Source organism: Canis lupus, chromosome 12 (assembly GCF_011100685.1).
Source record: "Canis lupus familiaris isolate Mischka breed German Shepherd chromosome 12, alternate assembly UU_Cfam_GSD_1.0, whole genome shotgun sequence".
Classification (NCBI taxonomy): domain Eukaryota; kingdom Metazoa; phylum Chordata; class Mammalia; order Carnivora; family Canidae; genus Canis; species Canis lupus.
In genome coordinates, this window is record NC_049233.1 from 11,222,209 (window position 1) to 11,240,825 (window position 18,617).

General features: G+C 49.5%; 1 protein-coding gene across 19 annotated transcripts in view; it reads right to left on the reverse strand.

Moving 5' to 3' along the window:
• Window positions 1–13,337, reverse strand: part of TRERF1 (transcriptional regulating factor 1) — a 204,622-nt gene extending 191,285 nt beyond the window's left edge. For 10 of the 19 annotated variants that reach the window (XM_038554071.1, XM_038554084.1, XM_038554083.1 and 7 more), the window contains exons 1-2: window positions 12,311–12,512; window positions 11,807–11,888 (exon numbers count right to left, since the gene is read on the reverse strand). The gene's annotated coding sequence lies outside the window, so the exon portion shown is untranslated. The other 9 variants (XM_038554072.1, XM_038554067.1, XM_038554075.1 and 6 more) reach the window with 5 other exon arrangements.
• Window positions 13,338–18,617: the final 5,280 nt, after the last annotated feature.

Here is an 18,617-nt window from a genome sequence, read left to right on the forward strand (position 1 = left end):
AGGCCCTCAGAAATGTCCTCAGAGGAGAATCCATCCTGGGCTGAAGATGACGCCAGGCTGGAACCCCAGCCTCTGTGCTCTGAGATTCTGATTTCTACAGTAGTACAGACATGGAACCCTACAAAGTAAAACATATCCTGATGAGAAATGAACAGGTGAGCGCAGGGGAGGGGAGGGGGTGGTGGGGGAGGGTGTGGGGAGGGAAGCCCATTCACAAAAGTAGAGAACAGCTGGGGGCCTCCAAAAGGAATGAGACTGAGGGACCCAGAAGAAGAGGAAGGGAATGCCTTCTGCAATTTCCCTTTGAAACCAACGAGAGCATCCAAAATGGTGACAAATGGAAACCCTGACTTGGAAAGATGGTGATGCTACTCTTTCACACTCACTGGCACAGCTTAAGAGTGCAGAACCTTACCTCCCTGCTCCTATACTTCTAATACTTTACTAACTGTGCTCTTGGCCTACAGGCTTAGCCCCTCCTGTCCACCCTCCATACCTCTGAGCAACCTTTGTAATACATAAATCTGACTCATCCCCATTTCCCACACACCTCTCCTCACTCCAAAGCTTTCCAAGACTACCCTATTGTCTATGGGGTCAAGGCCAAGCTTCATATCATGGTATCAAGTCCTCCCAGCCCAATCCCTTCTTACTTCTCCAGCCTCATCATCTGCAACTATCACCAAGAACTTCCTAGGTGCTGGGCCCTAGGCCAGGTGCTAGGGACACAGTGATAAACAAGATGTGGCACAAAAATGAACAAGATCTAGCCCACACCCTTTAGAAGTTGAAAGTCCTCTTGGACAGACACAGAAAGGGACCACTGCAATCCAGATGGACACTGGGATGGCCACCCACCCTGGGGTGCTCAGAAAAGGCCTCTGGAGGAAGTAGAAGTGAAGTGATCCAGATAAGGAACAAAGGAGAAAACATTCTGTGCAGAAGAAGCCACAGGGCAAAAAGTTCATGAGCAGTGCTACCCAACAACTTTCTGCACAAATGAAATGTTCTATATGTATGCTCTCCAATATGGTAGCCACCAGCCACATGTGGCTATTGAGTACTTGACTTGTGGCTAGTGCAACTGGGGAACTGAACTTTTTATTTTAACTTTTAATTAACTTAAATTTAAATGGCCATGCATGGCTAATGGCTACCATATTGGACAGCACAGTTTTAGAGCATTAAACTGAAGGTGATGGAAAGTAAGATTAGATGGGTAAGCGGTTTGTTTTTTTGTTTTGTTGTTTTGTTTTGTTTTGTTTTCCAGAGAGAGAGAGAGCGCGCTTCAGGCCATGGGTGAGAAGCAGAGGGACAGGGAATCTTAGGCAGGCTCCGCACTGAGCTCAACATGGGGCTCCATCTCATGACCCTGAGATCACAACCTGAGCAGAAATCAAGAGTTGGACATTCAATCAACTGAACCACCCGGCACTCCAAATGGGTAAGCTTTGAAGTGATGTTTCAGTAAAACCAAACTCTATTTTGCTTCCTATACTCACCATGCTACCTGCTAGTCCCTCCCCCCACTTGCCTACCTAGCAAGCCCCCACTGAACCCACACAACTCCACCCATAGAACACCTCTCTCTGAAGACTTCTCTTGCTGCTCCCCACAGCCTCTCCACTTAGTACTTCTGACAGGTGATCTTCTTCTAGGCAGGCACTACTGTGTACGAGATTTATGTGTTCCAATTGTCCCCACCAGACGCTGAGCTCCTTCTCTTACTTGTCCTGGTATGCCCAGCCACTGGTACAATCCCAGTGCCGGGCAAGCGCTCCAAAACGTCTGAGGAACAAGTTGCCAGCACTGACAAAGTCACCGTAGCCTGGCAGTTGGGCGAGGAGGGCACTCGCTCACTCTAACAAAGATGTGACCCACTAACTTTTATCTTGGTCAGAGAGACAGCTCTGTCCAGGGGCTTAGGAAAGGTTCTCATGAACATCCCGAGCACACTCCTCTTAACTGTCAATGGCAGGCCTTGTGGTAGCTCTATTTTGTCCAGGTTCCTAGAATCTAGACGTTTGCACAGGGAAAGTGTCTAGACAGTCTTTGGGGGGCTTGTCCTGGGTCTGGAGACCAGCTTGGTAACTTAGCACCTGCCTGTCCTTAAGCGAGGTGCTGAACTGGCCCAAGCCTCAGTGTCCCCAAGTGTGAAGCATCATATCTGCCTCTTAACAACTGCTGTAAGGCTGAAGTGACTACCACATCTGCACAGGGCCAGGCACACACAGTGAGCTCTCTGTAAACAGTGGCAACTACTCCTAGAGGGATCTGAAACCCTCATTTGGATACCCCACAGCATATGCAAATTCCTGAGCCCCTAAATAGCCTCTTGTCGGCGCTCTCCGGGATGCAAGGGATATAATCCAATCTCTGACTCACAATGTGTTGCCAAAATTCTCCCTGAGTTCCCAGGAGAAAATTTATTTTAATTCCCTCCAACTTTAAAAATTAAACAGTCTTTCCAGCATTTTGGGGTGGCAGGGGTGACAATGGAGACCATGAAATCCGACAAGCAGCTTTAAAAAAGGTTACAAACTGATCGGAGAAAGAAAGGAGAAGGCAGCCGAAGGGGGTGAGCAGGGGGGATGGAGACAATCCCCTGAGTTTCTGCTATTATTGAATACCCCAACTCTCAAAGCAGCCCGGCCGCCCCCTCCTCCACGTGAGCTAAGCTCTGTTAATGAGAAAGCGGAGCTCTGCCTACATTACCACAATAATGATTTCCCCGTTGCATTTTTACATGCCTGCCGCTTTATCATAGCAGAAGTAGACATATATTTTCAATAAATCCCTTCCCTCCTTCCTCCTCCCCAACTCTGGCTCGCCCAGTAAAATGTTGTTCCCTCCGCGCCCTCCCCCAACGCAATCCCAACCCCGGAGCACAATGAGTTCCACTAATCAAAACAGAAAGAAAAAGAAAAATGGAAAAATCACAGCTGCTGAAAAACAGCATTCGCTACAAGTCAGAGCCCTCCACATTTTTTCTGCACGCAGCATTTACTTCTTCAAGGACACATCACCCCCGCCCCATCGGAAATCTTAATGTAGAGTTGCTCAAAGGGGGGGGGGGGTAAAGAAATCTAATATTCACTCTCTTTCCTATTTTGACTAAGCCAGCACAGACAGAAATATAGATAAGGCCTCGAATAACTGATTTAACAAAATGTCACTTATTACAAGGGATGGGGGATGGGGCTGCACTTGAATTTGAGAGCTCAGTTAAACCACCCCAGCTAAAGGCTGCCAGGCCAGGAGAGAGGCAAGGGGGAAAGAAACATTCTCTAGCCTGGTCCCCTTCAGTGGCTGCAAGAGCTGACCCTGATGGCAGAGAGGCCTGGATTTCTCCCTCCAATGAGAACCAAGGTGGGGGGGGGAGGGGGAGGAGGCAGTAGAACTAGAGGGAAAACAAAAACCAAAAAACCCCAGTCGATTCTTAAATATATAAGCATTTATGTTGCAGTAAGTGGTGCCAGGTTCAAAACAAGTGATGACCCAGTTCTGCCCTCCCCAGGACAGTGTACAAGGGGTGCAAGACACACTGGTGGTTCCGTATGACAACAGCATCCCGGGAGCCATGGGCAGTGGGAGCCCAAGGGATTCCCATAGCCCACACCACAGCTCTGGCCCACGACCAGGCACACAGAGCCCTCAAGAAAGAGTTAAGGAATGAGTGTATGCACAATGAAATTGTTTGAATTCCAATACCAATTTCTAAAGAAGCTCAGACTCTTCAAAAGAAGAGAGGCCTCTAAATGTCCTCACCTACTGTGGCTCCCCAGAAAACCCCCTCAGCTCACATGTGTTCACCCAATTAAGAAAGAAAAGTGAACAAGCCCCAGTACTCGAGAATCAGCCTCATTACTGGTATCCTTGAGTTGAATTTTAAGGGAGTCTGGTATCTCCCATTGTGATGACATCAGAGGGCACTCAAATGACACCCCTATTAAAACTCCTGTGCATCAACTTCAATGTTTTTTTTTTTTTCTTTTCCTTTTTAAAACATCTTTCAAAGGAGGTAGGTTGGAGGTGGTTTCCCAAGAGGAGGGGAGAGGCCCTCAGAGCAATCCCTGTTATGACAAAGACCCCCAGGGGCCCTCAGGAAGCTTTCAGAGGCAGGAAACTGCTCAAGGCCCAGCACGTCCAAAGGCAAAACCTGGAAACCAAAGTAAAGCTGTCTAGAAACCACCATGGATTGTCCCAGTTCCTCCACTTTAGGAGCCCCACAAAAAGGACAGGGCCAAGGGTAGGAGGCTGATGGAGAACAGCCATGCAATTTGTTAAAGTCAAGTTTTGGCTTTAATTACGAGGCAGCCTTAAAGCCGTGGGCTCCAGAATGAGCCCGATAATGCAAGTTTTTAAAAATTGGGATGCCCAAAACATTCTTAAATCATCTGAGTATTTCCAACTAAGGTCACTGGGAGTTAGTAGCCCAAAGTTCCCAGAGTATCTTCTTGGTTTCCATGATCCTCTGCATATATTCTGTGCCATGTTCTTACTGAATACTGCATAGCATTATCTATTTGAGGGTATACAACGTTTGGAGACCATTCAAATTCTGGCATTAAACCAGGGCTCTGGATGCTGGCTGGACATGTGACTCTGGGTTAATCACTTTTTTTTTTTTTTCAATTCTACATCTTGAGCCTCACTTTCTTCGGCTGTAAAATGAGAATATCAACCTCCTATGGTTGTTGCTTCTGTTGTCAGATAAAATAAGACATGCCAAAGAGGCTCTGGACCAATAAAAAGCTAGATAAACACTGGTTATTTCAATGGCATCCATTTCCTCTCTCTCTGATTTTTCGTTGATTATTTTCTCCTTTATGAAACCAAACTGGTATCAGTTCCACTGATCTCTCAAAACTGACAACTTGTATTTATTATACAAACACAAGAAGCCCTATTACCCACAGGTGAGCAAAATCTCGGTACCAGCAGAATCTAGGTGACCGGGGACAAGGGAGTTCATTACACTAGTCTGCTTTTGTGACATTCAAAGTTTTCCCATCATAAAAATTCGTTCAAAAACTAAAAAAATAAATAAATGAAGGCTTACCCTCTGGCTCAGAAGCGAGAGGTCTGATTAGTGAAAAGCACAAGGTATTTTTGTTGAAAACTGAAAATGACTTTCAGCATACACACACACAGTACCCCAATGGGCCGAGGGCAGTTTTTAGGTAGACTCCGCTTTCTGGAACAGTCTCCGTTTGCAAAACAAAAGCTGAATGCAAATGAAGCCCTCCTAGGACCCTCAGACCTCAGTCCGGTTTCCAGCGGAGGCTCAAGGTTCCCCGGCACCCAGCTCAGAAGCCGAGTTCGCCTGTGGCTGTGGGTGGGCAGGTCTCAAGTCTGAGTACGGGATGGAGGGTCTGAGCCCACGGAGCCGGGCACGTCCCTGCCAGCAGTTCTGATGCCAGCCCTCCGACGGGGGAGCACTTTCGCTAACAGGAGCACAGAGAGCCTGAAACCCGCCCCCTCCCTGAAGAGAAAGTGGCTACCAGGCGGGAGCAGGAGGGACAGGGCTCGCTGCTGCCCGAGGTCTGAGGAGAGGCTTTGGGAAATTCAGGAAGAGTCCCGGCGGCTGTCAGGTTTTCTATCTGCAAAGGAGATCTGGCTGCAGATCAATTCACCTCGCTGCTGTCGGCGCACGATGCCTCTTACAGTTTACATAGCACTTTCCGTACATTATCTGATGGCATCCTCACAACTCGACGAGGAGAGGCGCCAGATGGTATCACCCTCTTTTTACTGATGCGGAGGCCGCCTTGTCCAGAGCCAGCCGCCCAGGGCACTGGACCCCAACCCGGATCCTCAGACTCCCTCCTCCGCCACCCACCTCCCATGCAGACCCCACGGGTGAGGGCCACCCAGGCTGGCAGTCGGTGGCACATTTTCCTGAAAGGTAGCCTGAAGGAGAGGCCTCGGGTTTTGTTGGGTTTTTTTCTTTTGGAGCCTCTTGCTCAAAACATGACACTGCCCACCAACTTTTGAACGGGGCTGAAAATCACAGCTGTTTTTTTCCGATGATAGTTTTCAAATAAATCTAACGGGAGGTCCAAATTACTTTAACGGAAGACTCTTCCTCAAGCAAAAGAATCTGCTCTTGCCTCTGTGCTGCTCAGTAATGCAGGCAAATGTTGAGAAAAATGCAGTACAATTTTCTGATGCAGTCTTAACCCTTGAAAGTCTCTGGCTGGTGCCAAGTCCTGAGCCCAAATCCCTTCTCAAGGAGGGTGCAGCCTCAGCCTGGAGCACCCTCTGACAGAGCACAGATCCCTCACCTTCCACTCCTCTGCACCTGTCTTCTCAGGTTTGGGCCAGGACAGAAGGCCCTCCCCACCCCACCCCACCCCTCCTCCCTACACCCCCAGGCAAAGGCCAATTCTTCCTGAAACCTTCTCAAGGGCTTGAGTCAGCTGACCCAACCCCACCCATTGCTCTCATCAATCACTCCCTCTCCAGGATCTTTCCCATCAGTACACAAAGCCAACACCAGCACCCAAAAAACCCTTACCATTATGCTCCCAGCTCCTGCTCCAGATCTCTGCTCCCATTCCTTCACAATCAAACTTTGCCAAAAAGTTGTCCATACATGCTATGACCAGTTATGACCAGTCCCTCACCTCCTAGTCCCCTGCCAACCCCTCCAATCTTGCCCCCACCCTATCCATTGCATTCCACTGAAGCTGTTCTTTGGAAAGTCCCCAATGGCTTCCATTTTACCAAATAATCCAGTGGTGACTCTTCTGGCCTTATCAACCTCATGAAACATTTAACCACCAACCCATCCCCAACAACACATCAACATACATACACACACACACACAAAGAGCCTTTCTTTCTCTATGTATAAGCTCCTTAGGGCATCTCATCCAGTCTTCTGGATGGCCCCACGTTTTTCTCTCATGCGTGGCCACCCCTCTGGTGCAGGACACCACTGTTAGGATGCCTACCTGACCACCTCCACCTTGACTCTACCAGGCATTTAGCGCCCAAAGGAAAATGGCTTGATTCTGTCCCCTCCCTCTCTCAATCTTCCCCGTCTGGGCAAACAGCACAACCCAGGCCCCCCACTGCTCAGGCCACAACCCTCAGAGCTCTCCTAGATTCTTTCTCCCCAGCCACCTTCGAACCCATCAGCGACCCTCCCCATCTACCTCCAAAGTGCATCTCACACCCACCTGCTCCTTCCACTCCATCATCTCCTCACCAGCTCCTCTCCTTTCCACCACTGCAAGACCCATTATCAATATTTGGGAGTGTCACTTCCCACTGGAAACTTTCAGTGGTTTCCCACTACACTTCAAATGAAACCCAACCTTTTCAGAGTCCTCCAGAGTCCTGCACAGTCACCTTACACTGCCCTCTCTTCATCCCCCTTATCCACCAGTTCCTCTTTTTAGATCTCCCCAAAGTCAAAGTCCTTGCATACAGGCTCCCCTCCTCCTGGTAGTGTCTGCCAAACCTTAGAACACCTTTTTAGGCTACTTCAGCTAAGTAAGTCCAGGTCACTGTTCCCTGCAGTCTCATCAAAACATTTATCACATTTTGCAATATATATTTCTGTACAGGTCTGGCACCCCTCTGGACCATAAGCCAGAGACTGTGTCTGTTTGAATTATCATCATATTCCCAGAGCCTTAAGACAACGCCTAGAATAATAGGTCCTCAATAAGTAGCTGCTAAATATACCAATCGATATAGGAGATCCAGTTATGGCATGAAAATAATCGTCATCTCTAGGAGCCCAGAGTTATCACTGCCATTTAGGCACACTGGTTCTTTTTCCCCTTCCTCTTTTTTTTTTTTTAAATTTTTATTTATTTATGATAGTCACAGAGAGAGAGAGAGAGAGAAAGGCAGAGACATAGGCAGAGGGAGAAGCAGGCTCCATGTCCCGGGAGCCCGACGTGGGATTCGATCCCGGGTCTCCAGGATCGCGCCCTGGGCCAAAGGCAGGCGCCAAACCGCTACACCACCCAGGGATCCCTCCCCTTCCTCTTTATCAAAAAAAAACTACTTAGCGTTGTTGCATCAACACCCCAATAGCTCAGCATATCCCACCCACTCCCCAGCTTGTTGTCCTTTTCAATGAGGAAAACACAAAAACCATCCTCTGGCTCAGAAAACCCAAATTAACCAAAAGACCTTACAAGCAGAAACCATGAGTACTTAAAAATTCTTAGAAAATATCATAGGTCTTTTTGCTCTGCATTCTTTTTAACCCAGAAAAAAAAGATTTATTAGAAGAGCCATGGGATCAAAGCTTATGTTACCAGAACTTTATTATTCCTTAAAATACCACAGTACCCTTGTGGACAAGCATATGCCAATAAATAGACACCAGCTACTCCTGTCTCCCTCTCCCCACAAGGAAAAAAAAATCAACTATGTTTTACTCTACCCTTTATTTCTTTGGTTCCCCTCCAACATGCAAATTCAGAAATATTATTAATCCACAAGATCCCAGCTGATTCTAATCCTCCCTTCTCCCTGAATCACACAGTTTTATGAAGTCATAAATAAAATGAGCTGAATTCAACTGCTTTTAGAGCAAAACCACCAGCATCCATGTGTACTGCCTGGGGTCTGAGCCACTTGTGTGGACCTTCACTTTTCATATCAATGTTCAAAGTCAAACATCAAGAGCTTTCCCCCCAAAAAAACGCCCATGGTGAAATAAAGGATATCCCAGGAATGACAGAAACATGACATCATTATTATGAGCTCTCTCACAAACATACGACCAAATCCCAACTACCTATATCTGGTAGAGTGGAATCTCCACAGAAAGTAGGTAACACATTCGGCTTTCTGGTGTCCCACTCCTTCCCAGGATTACCTCCTCCTGAGCCTGGGGGAATAGCAGCTCCAGCTTGATTAACCTTAGACTTGACCACGCATAATTAGACAGGTAAGCCAGCTGGGTTGGAGGGGATACTTCCAAGATTAACTGAAATTATTTTGGGTTCCTGGGATTATGTGCCTCACACACTACTGGCACATATAAATGGAAACAACCATGCCATTTTTTCCCCCCAAAAGACAGTGGTGGACTTTCGTTAAGTATTTCCTTGTATTTGACAGTCAAGATTACCAGGCTACTCAAGAGTTCTTTTTGGAATGCCAAGGTACAAATCTGCTCTCTCCATGAGAAGACAAAAACAGAAGTTAATCAACTCGTCCTAGTCCATGAAGCAATTTGGCCGTTGGCCCAGGAAGAGCCTGTCGAGACCTCTTGAGACCTCTCTCCACAAAACCCAAGTCACAGAATTTCAGAGATGGAAGAAACTCATAGATCAAATATGCATTTTTAAGATTAAAAAAAATCCAAAACCCAGCAATGGCTATCCTCCCAACTTTTCTTTTCAGTAACATTTTCTCCCTGCTTTGAGAATCAAATCACCTTTAAAAGTTCTTTGTCACTTTACAAATGCTGTAAATTGACCAACTACCCAACGTAACACTTTCTGATTAATCAACTTGATGGAGAAGCCCTAGACTTTCAAAAAAAAAACTGAAAAAAATCAATGTTTTTGATTATTATGACCAACCTACTATCAAAGGAGGAAAAGAAAATTATAAATAAGCTTTGTTTTTGTGACCACGCATTTTATTATGTAAGCAGCAGTCCCATCTTTTACAATGAAAGGTCCTACCTCAACAAAAACCACAGGCCCAAGAGAGTTATAGGAGGCAAAACTGAGTTCTTTCCGCACAGTTCATAGAATAACTGTTTTCACAGCAAGCTCGCATAAATGCTGTGTGATATTAACACATGCCTGCTATGTGGAAGCCGGCTTACCAAGCTGTGAAAAGACCCATGTTCACCATGGAACCTGCAGAATTAATATTCTCAGTGCCCATAAAGCAGAAGGGAAATGCTCTTTTTTTGAGATGTCAAGCTGGCTTCTAAACAATCCTTTGGCGAAAATGGACATGCCTAAAAGGGCGGAGCCCGAAGAGGTGTGTCACTCCCGGTATCAATTCCTATAAATCAAATCCTGACAATCACCACAATATTTTTAAAAGAATGAATTATGATTCATGGGCCTTCAAACCTTTATTACCATAAGAACATTCTCAGCAAAAGAGAAAAAAAAAAAAAAAAAAGCTACTGTGACTTGATTAATGGCCAAAGCAAGACAATAAAATAAATCTCATAAATATAAGAAAAAAAAAACTGAATGACTGCTCTTGGCTTCAAGGGTAGGCATGTAAATAATCCTACTACCCTGGGATAAACACACATAAAGATTTTGTTTACCCTCCCAGCATATACACCATCCTGACTAAGATTCTCAGCAGGGAAAAATAATAGCAAATTTGTTTAACTAATGCCTAGTTAGGAATATTTGATAAGTGGCAGTAATATTTAATTCCCAACTAACTCAACTCTCAAGCTGCCAAAAATCAAATTCTCAATCTGGAAATCTGATGACAGGGAGGAAAGAAGAGAAGCACCGTCCATCAGTAACATGTAGGGAGATCTTTTTTTAAAACCCACTTTTTCCCCTGCTAGAGTTGAGCCTGTCTACAGAACTGCACAAAGCTTAACCAACTTTAGTTAACCACACACCTAGCATTTACTCCCTGACCCTACTAAACATGTCCGGGTTTGGGTCCCTGGTGCCAAAATTATCCTGGCAAAGTTAAAAGTCTCGGCATAATCAAGGTACCTGGCAGTCAAAACCTACCAACTCATGTGCAGAAACCAGCAGGAAAAGAGAGGCAAGGAGAAGCAAAGACTGCTGGTTAACTGGTTAAGTGTGGAGGGCTGCTTGTTATTCTTACAGTGGGCATCAAAACCACATTTTCCATCACCAGATTGCTTTCCTGAAAGGGTAAATGATGCAGAAGGTTGTACCAACTGGGACAACTTAAAACTCATTCCTTAAAGCTCTCCTCCATGGCCTGCTAAAAAAGTGAAGCCAGCCGGCCTTTGGGAGGCTTTTTTTTTTTTTAAAACAACTCTTCAGACACCCCTGGCTTCATCATTCCTAAGCATCACCTCCATGTAGTTCACAAGACAGGCCAGGCCATGCTGTTAGCAACCCGCTCAACACTTCACTTGCCAAAGCCCTGTCTAGTCTGGGGCAGAGTTTCCACAAAGCTGGCTCTAACAGACCAGCCGAAGGCACACGGAAGAACCAGAAGTCATTTTCTCTAACCTAAGGATGGCAGGCGCACATGCTCCAACCCAGCGCTGGCCAGAGGCTGCCCGCCAGGTGCTTTCGGCCTCCGCCAGTGAATGGGTGGTTTTGTGTTATTCTTAAATATCTATTTCTTCAGCCCACCAGCAGTAACTTCCCAGTCTACCAAACTGAAGTTAGAGAGTGAAGGGGCAGGCTCTCCCCCTTATACATTTCTCTTATCTGGGTGGCCACTGTAGCTTGGGGGAGTATCCAGCCCCCAAGGAGCCTACAGGCGCATATACATACATATATGCATCATGTCAAAAACCCAAAAGGCACATCCCTAGGGTTCTGCGGTTTCTTGGCTGGAAGAATGAAGGCTTTATAACATCACAACCTTCAATTGCAAACCCCAACACCACCATCGTTTAAGCCGGGGCTGCCAATTATAGCGCCCATCTCAGCCCTCCCCCCTTTGCCGGGATGCTGGACAGCCCGCAGAGGGACAAGAGAAGAAGGGAAGCAAAAAGAAGGCCCTGCTAACAGACTGAAAGTAAAGAAGTGGGGGGGGGGGCTTTCCCCTTCCCCTCCCCCGTCTTCTCACGGAGCATCCCCCAACTAATTTTTTTTTTTTTTTAATGAAACTTAATAAGCTTCTTGCCTACCTTGGCTGTTTCTGCAACAAGTGCATGGGCAATCCGACAAGACCAGACTCCGCTTGGGGGGTGAGCTGGGGGGCGAGCAGAGCTGATGGAGTAATTTCAATATTAATTTATGTCAGAGCCGCCTTCACGAAGCGCTACTCACTTACAGTACTGCCCTCAGCCTGTAAACAAATATCGCTCCGCCAGGAAACATACTCCCCAGATGCAAGCCCCTTCCCCAGCAGGGAACAGGGCCCTGCGCCGCCCCCACCCCACCCCCAACAGCATGCTCCCCCACCCCGGGGAGGAAGCTCCGGGTTTCCAAAGCACCAACCCACCACCTCCGCCACCACCCCAGCAAGAAACTTACTCGGTCCGTCTACGCCTCCACCCTCCCTTCAGGAAATCTACTCTCCATATGCATTCAGCCTCCCCGCAGGAAATCTGCTCCCCCCTCCCCCCTTCTATATACATGCACCCCTCCCTCTCCTCCTCCCCACGCGCCCTCCCCAACCAGAAACTTACTAGCGTGCAAGCGTGCAGGCTCTCCCGATCCTGGAAACTTACTCCCAGCTATAGCGCCCGCCAGCCCCCTTTCCCGGCCCTGCTCCCCTTCCTGCCCTCCGCGGCAAGCAACTCCAAACTCTCCGCATCCAGCCACTCTCCCTCCCCGGTGGAAATTTGCAGCGCGGGGCCGCGCGCGTGCATCCACCCTCCCCTTCAGGAAACTTACTCCCCATCTGCATGCACCGCCTCTCAGCCATCGCTTAGAGGGAAGGGGGTGTGCTAGGGAGACAGAAATACATATGTATCTCTCGCCCCTCCCCCGGCCGCAGCCCACTCGGGGCCGAGCAGCGGTAACCTGGCCTTACCTTTTGCATTGCTCCCCACCCTCGCCCCCTCCCTTAACCCTCCTTATCCGCTCCCCGGCGCCCCCCTTTTTTCACCCATTACCCACCCCTAGCAACCGTTCCCAAGCTCCTCTCGGCCTTTTTTTTTTAAATCCAGGATGCAAATTCCTCCCCTGTCAGCAAATCGACTGTCAAATTATTTTCTTGCAAAAGGAGAAAGGCGGGGTGGGGGGGGGGAGCAGAAGCAAAAAGGGGGGGGAGGGCGGGGGAAGGGAGAGAGGGACAGAGGAGGGGAGAGATATCCCTCCGCAGAGCTGGGTCTGGCCGCGGGCGGGGAAGCAGGAAGTAAGGTGTCCAGCGCCGCGGCCGCCGGGTCCTCCGCCCCGGCCCCCACCCGCGCCCCCTGTCCCCCCGGGCGCCGCGCTCAGGCGGGCGCGGGCAGCCTGGCGCATTGTTCGCCGCCTCCCCGGCGATGCGCTGCCGACCTTATTTGTGTGCTCTGCTTGTGCGTGAGGTCGCACCTTTTGTAGGCTTGGCGAGACTCTGGACGAGGATGGGGCGGGGGACGCGGACCGAGTGGCGGCCCCGCGGGGGACCTGTCAGCCCCCGGGGTGTGGCGGACTCTCCGGCGTGACCGGAAAATCGAGGCCCGGGAGACGGCGGCGTGGCCGGGAAGCTGCCGCCTTAGACCCGGACCAGTGCAGGATTGCTTCCTGCGTAGCCGTCCCGGTTATTGTAACGAGCTTTGCAATTTAACGACTGGGGTTGGGGGGCTTTATTTATTTTGCTAAGGGGTTGCAAAGACGCCAAGGTCTCGGTGGAGTGCGGAGAGGCGGCCTGCGCCTCCCCCCTCCGCACCCGGGCTCGGCGGGGCTGGGAGAGGGGCTGGGGCTCCCGGGAAGGGGCTGGAGGCTCGCGAAGCGCGCGGCTCCATCCCTCCGCCCCGATGGGGGCGGGGAGGGGGCGCTGCAGACGGCGCAGCGAACGCAGCTCTCTGGGGAGGGGGCTCCATCTCCGCGGCGCTGCAGGCCGGGGAGGGAGGTTGCCTAGGAGAGGAGCCGGGCCGAGAGGGGAGGGCGGGGAGGGGGCGCGGGTGCCGCGGCGGCGCGCGCTCGCCCCTCCTCGCGCGCCATGACTGTGGAACGTGGTGCCGGGGAGGAGGGACGGCCGCCGGGGGCCGCCCGGGGCTGCGCGGCATTGGTGCGGAAACCCGAGCCCGGAGTCGCTCCTCGCGCTGTCTCCTCCTCCTCCTCTGCGGGGGAAACCGCTGCACCCAAACCGAGAGCAGCTGCGAGCAGGGGGCAGGGCGCGGGCTGAAAGGCGAGCCGAGGGTTCAAACCTCGGCGGCGCCGGGGGGGGCGAGGGCCGGACGGGCCCCGGGGCCCCGCGGAGGCGCGGCCGCCCGTCGGTGCAGCGCGGGGCCGCGGCCTTCGCCGGCGTCTCTCCCGGCCGCGGGGAATGGGAGCCAAAGCGGCCCGGCCGCACCGACCACCTCGAGCCGGCCCGGGGCACCTCGCTCACGAGGGGCCCGCCGGACAGCGAGTAGTTGCAGCTCAAGGGAAAGTTAAACCATGCTTTTTTTTTTTTTTTTTTTTTTCCTTTTTCCTTTTCCCCAGCGTGGGGGAGGTCGTTTCGTCCCTTCCCCCAGCTCTGGCGCGAGACCAACGAGGTGCTCCCCTCCCCACACCTTCACCGCTGTCCCCCACCCCCACCCCCACTCGGGCGCTGGGTGGGGACAGGGCGGGGGAAGGCTATATGGGAGCTTAAAGCATGAGGTCATGGGCGGAGGAGGCTGCTGCCAGGAGCGGCCGAGGTTGGTGTCTTTTGAGGGGTAACGGTTTCGGCAGTGTTAAGTTCTCCCGCCTCACCCTACCGATTCCGGGGCGCCTGAGCCAGGGGGCCCCCGAAACAAGAGGGGGCTCTGGGCCGTTTCGCTCAGTGAGCGTTTGGCCGGTGCCCAGCCCTTTTTGAGGTCCTTCCATAAAAGCAAAGAAAGCTGAGGGACAGCGCACAGTGTCGCGGGGACCGAGAAAGGCTTCAGATGCTCGGCCGCCCCTCCCCCCGCCCCCCGCTTTCTTCGGTCCTCGGTCTCCTTCTACCGGACCGCTGCGTGTGATAAGCCTCCTGCCCCCTCCCACCCATTCTTCCCCAGAGGCCAGAGGAGTCTCTAAAACTCTTCATCCGCACTCCTGCCAAACCCTCCCAGTTGCTCTTAGAATAAAGGCAGGCTCGGAAGCCCTTGCGTGATTTCGCCTCTACGGACCTCCCCACTCTCCCAGCTCCTCCCCTCCTGTACTGTAAGCCGGGTGGTGCCTCTTTGTTCGGCATGGGGCGGGGGGGGGGCGGAGAGGGGAGCTCTACCCCTTACCCCTCCACCTCTTATTACCGACTCCTGCTAGACCTTTGGGATTCGACTCCACTGCTACCTCCAAGAAGCCTTCCTGCGTGTTACAGTCTCATCTCTAACACCCTCGGGGGAGAAAGACCCTCCCTCTCCCTCCAGCGCAGCTGCAGCCAGAGTTGACCCCACTGACCGCCCTTTTCCTAGGCGGGGAAGAATAGCTGAGCTCTAGCTCTGTCACTGCCTGGGGCCTGACCTCCTGGGAGGGAGTTGGTGAGGAAAGAACCTCCAAACACTCAGTTACGCCCCGGAGACCTGGAAGAAGCAGGGCACCTCCACCTCTCACACCCAGCACACACCCACACAGGGAAGGCAAGGAGAGGTCTTTCTATCTGAAACTCCTTCCCGGAGCAGATAGATAAGGAGCCTGAAGGGAAGAGAAAGTAAATTGCTCAGGGTCAATGCAAAAATTCACACTCTCTTTCCTGCTCCTAAACCAGAAAAGGGAAGGTTTGGGATTCAGACTGTGGTAGTGCTCCTACACAACCAACCACGCTTGAGTCACCTTCAAAGAACCCCTGCATGCTTTGGACCACTACCAACAGAGAGGTAGTATTTCCTACTGGTTAGTCCATCAAGCTCTGACCTTGAATGACTTACTTGACTTAACTTGGTTCAGTTTCTTGCCTGTAAAATTGAAATAATGGTATCTACAGTGTTGTGTTGTGAGGTTTAAATGAGTTCATATATGTCAGGGCCTTAGAACAGGGTCTACACAAATTCTGGATTACTTGTGAGTGGGGTTAGGTGCCCCGTCCCTTCCCAAGGACCCTCAAAAATCATGTCCCCAGAGTCTATGCTGATTTAACCATCAAAGTGATCTGTGGCCCAAAGAACTTGAAAGCCCTGATAAATGCACAGATAATACACGAAGACATTATTTAGCCAATAGATTCAACCCTCAATAGTGCGTGTGTTTGAACACTGTCCATGGGGTGGATAATCCCAAATCCGTGAGCTGTGGTTATCGAGACTCTGAGAATGAGTGTCAGAGAGAGGACACCTGACATTGAAATATCACCTTGGATCTTTGAAATTAGTGTCAGGCTCAGGGCTCCTAGGTGGCTCATTTGGTTGAGCATCTGCCTTCCGCTCAGGTTGTAATCCCTGGGCCTGTCATGGAGCCCCAGGTCCAGCTCCCTGCTCAGTGGGGAGTCTGTTTCTCTCTGCTTTTCTCCCATTCATGTCCTCTCTCAAAAGCTTGCTCTCCCTCTGTTTCTCAAGCACTCCCTTTCTAATTAATTAATTAATTAATTACCAAAACAATTAAAAGAGTCAGGCTGAAATACTCCTAATCCTGGTGCAAAACCTACCTTGTATGACCTAAGCCTTCCTAGGGCTGCAAAAAATGTAAGGGGATTATTTTTACCATCATCAGATCCTGGTAGTCCCATTCTCAGCGCTTGCCCCCATGATAAGAGGTTTTTTAAAAAATGCATTCACATGGTTCTGGATTCAAATAAATATTGAGAAGTCTCCCTCCCACCCTGTCTGACACCCACTGATTTTCCTTCTATGGAGGCAACCAAGGTTAGCCTTCAGAAGGCATGTTTATCTGTTTTCCAGCTGAGGCCTTCAGAGTACTTGGATGCCTATTTAAACCTTTAAGTCCAGGCTCCCTTCTCCAATCCAGGCAGAATCACTACCCCACTCCTACCCTACCCACCCCCTTCAGGTTGTATTACTAGGGATGAACCACTGTTTCCTGAGCTACCAACAAAAGCAAACCCTTTGTGTTTCTTTCTCCTCCTCCACACTAATAATAATCACTAAGGTTTATTGAGTGCTTTCTATGTGCCAAGTGCTGTGCTAAGTACTAGACATGCATAATCCTATTTAATCGGCCCCAAACCACTTTACAGATGCAGACAGAAGTGGAGGATCATATTACATCGCTTGCACCAACTTGCAAGCCAACCTGAGTCCAAACCCTCTCTCCTAACCGGTAGTCCTCTTGCCTCTCTGCAACACAGGAAAAAATCTGGTAGCCTGAAAGGGAAGGAGTAGAATGGAGTCTTTGGACTTCGTCTGATCTCAATTCAAATTTTGCCTCTGGCTCTGCCAGCAATGAGACCTTGAGGAGGGTTTTTGGTTTTTGTTTTTGTTTTGTTTTTTTTAGATTTTTATTTATTTATTCATGAGAGACACAGAGACAGAGAGAGGCAGAGACACAGGCAGAGGGAGAAGCAGGCTCCATGCAGGGACACGGGACTCGATCCTGGGACCCCAGAATCTCACCCTGGGCTGAAGGCGGCGCTAAACCGCTGAGCCACGGGGGCTGCCCGAGGAGGTTTCTTAAGCTCTCTGAACCCCCCATTCGCCTGCCTATGAACCAGGAATATACATTTTGGGTTAGTATGAAGATCAGATGCACATAAATAATGGCTTTTAAAATGCCTAGCAAACCAAATGCAGTGTTTAGATCTTGTATAGTTCTAATTTGAATAAACCAATTGTTAAAAAGACATTGTTGAGACAGGGAAATAAAGTGTGGACTTGATGTAAATGTTAAGAGATTATTAAGGTGATATAGATGTGATATATATAGAGATATAGATATGTGAGAGGTATAGATATTATAGATGTGATAATGGCATTGTGGTTATATTTTTTCTTCAGTTTTTATCTATTAGAGATGTGTAATGAAGGATTTGGGGTGAAAGTCTGTCTAGGACTTATTTTCAAACACTCCAGTTCCCTTCTCCCCAAAACAGGAGATAAATAAGATTAGCAAAATGTGGATAATTGTCGAAACTCTTACGCTGTTTTCCCCACTTCTTGAATGCTTGAAATATTTCAAATCAATTTGAAAGAAATTTAGAAGTAAAATAATTATATTCTAAAACATTAAAATTTAAAATGATCAGACATTCAATTACTATAAATTGTTAATAATCCTAAAATTTTCTAAATTGTTGAAATACAGTACTAGCTTATAGCATGGTACATGCAAAAAATGGCAGTATTGTTACTGGGAGACATTCAGGACATGTCTTACCTGCCTTTGGCAGGTAAGCCGATGATGGGGTAGGAAGATGGGAAAGAATGAATACCGCAGAAAGCAAGGTAAAGGTAAAAAAGGTAGTTGTTAAGGACCCATTCAACCATACAGAGGACAATGCACAGGTAGGTAAATGGCAGGAAGAATGGGTAACAGAGGCACAGGCAAGTTTAAATTGGTAGATTTTCTCCTAAAATGTACAGCTGCACAGAGCCACTTCAGAATCGAATGGAGGAATCAGTCAGATGCACCAGGCAAAATTCTCAACTCTGTGCTTAGCAGGGCTGTTACCCAGTGCAGAGGGCTCTGTGTTCCCTCATTTGGAGTTTAGATGCAAGACCTCTCCCACCTCTGCCACTGTCCAGGCGGGAGTCTAAGGAATGCTGTTGGCCTTCCGCAAGAAAAGGATCATTTCTGAGGCCACTCTGATTAATTTGCCTATCTCGGGCAGCCCGGGTGGCTCAGTGGTTTAGCGCCGCCTTCAGCCCAGGGCATGATCCTGGAGACCTGGGATCGAGTCCCACGTCGGGCTCCCTGCGTGGAGCCTGCTTCTCCCTCTGCCTATGTCCCTGCCTGTCT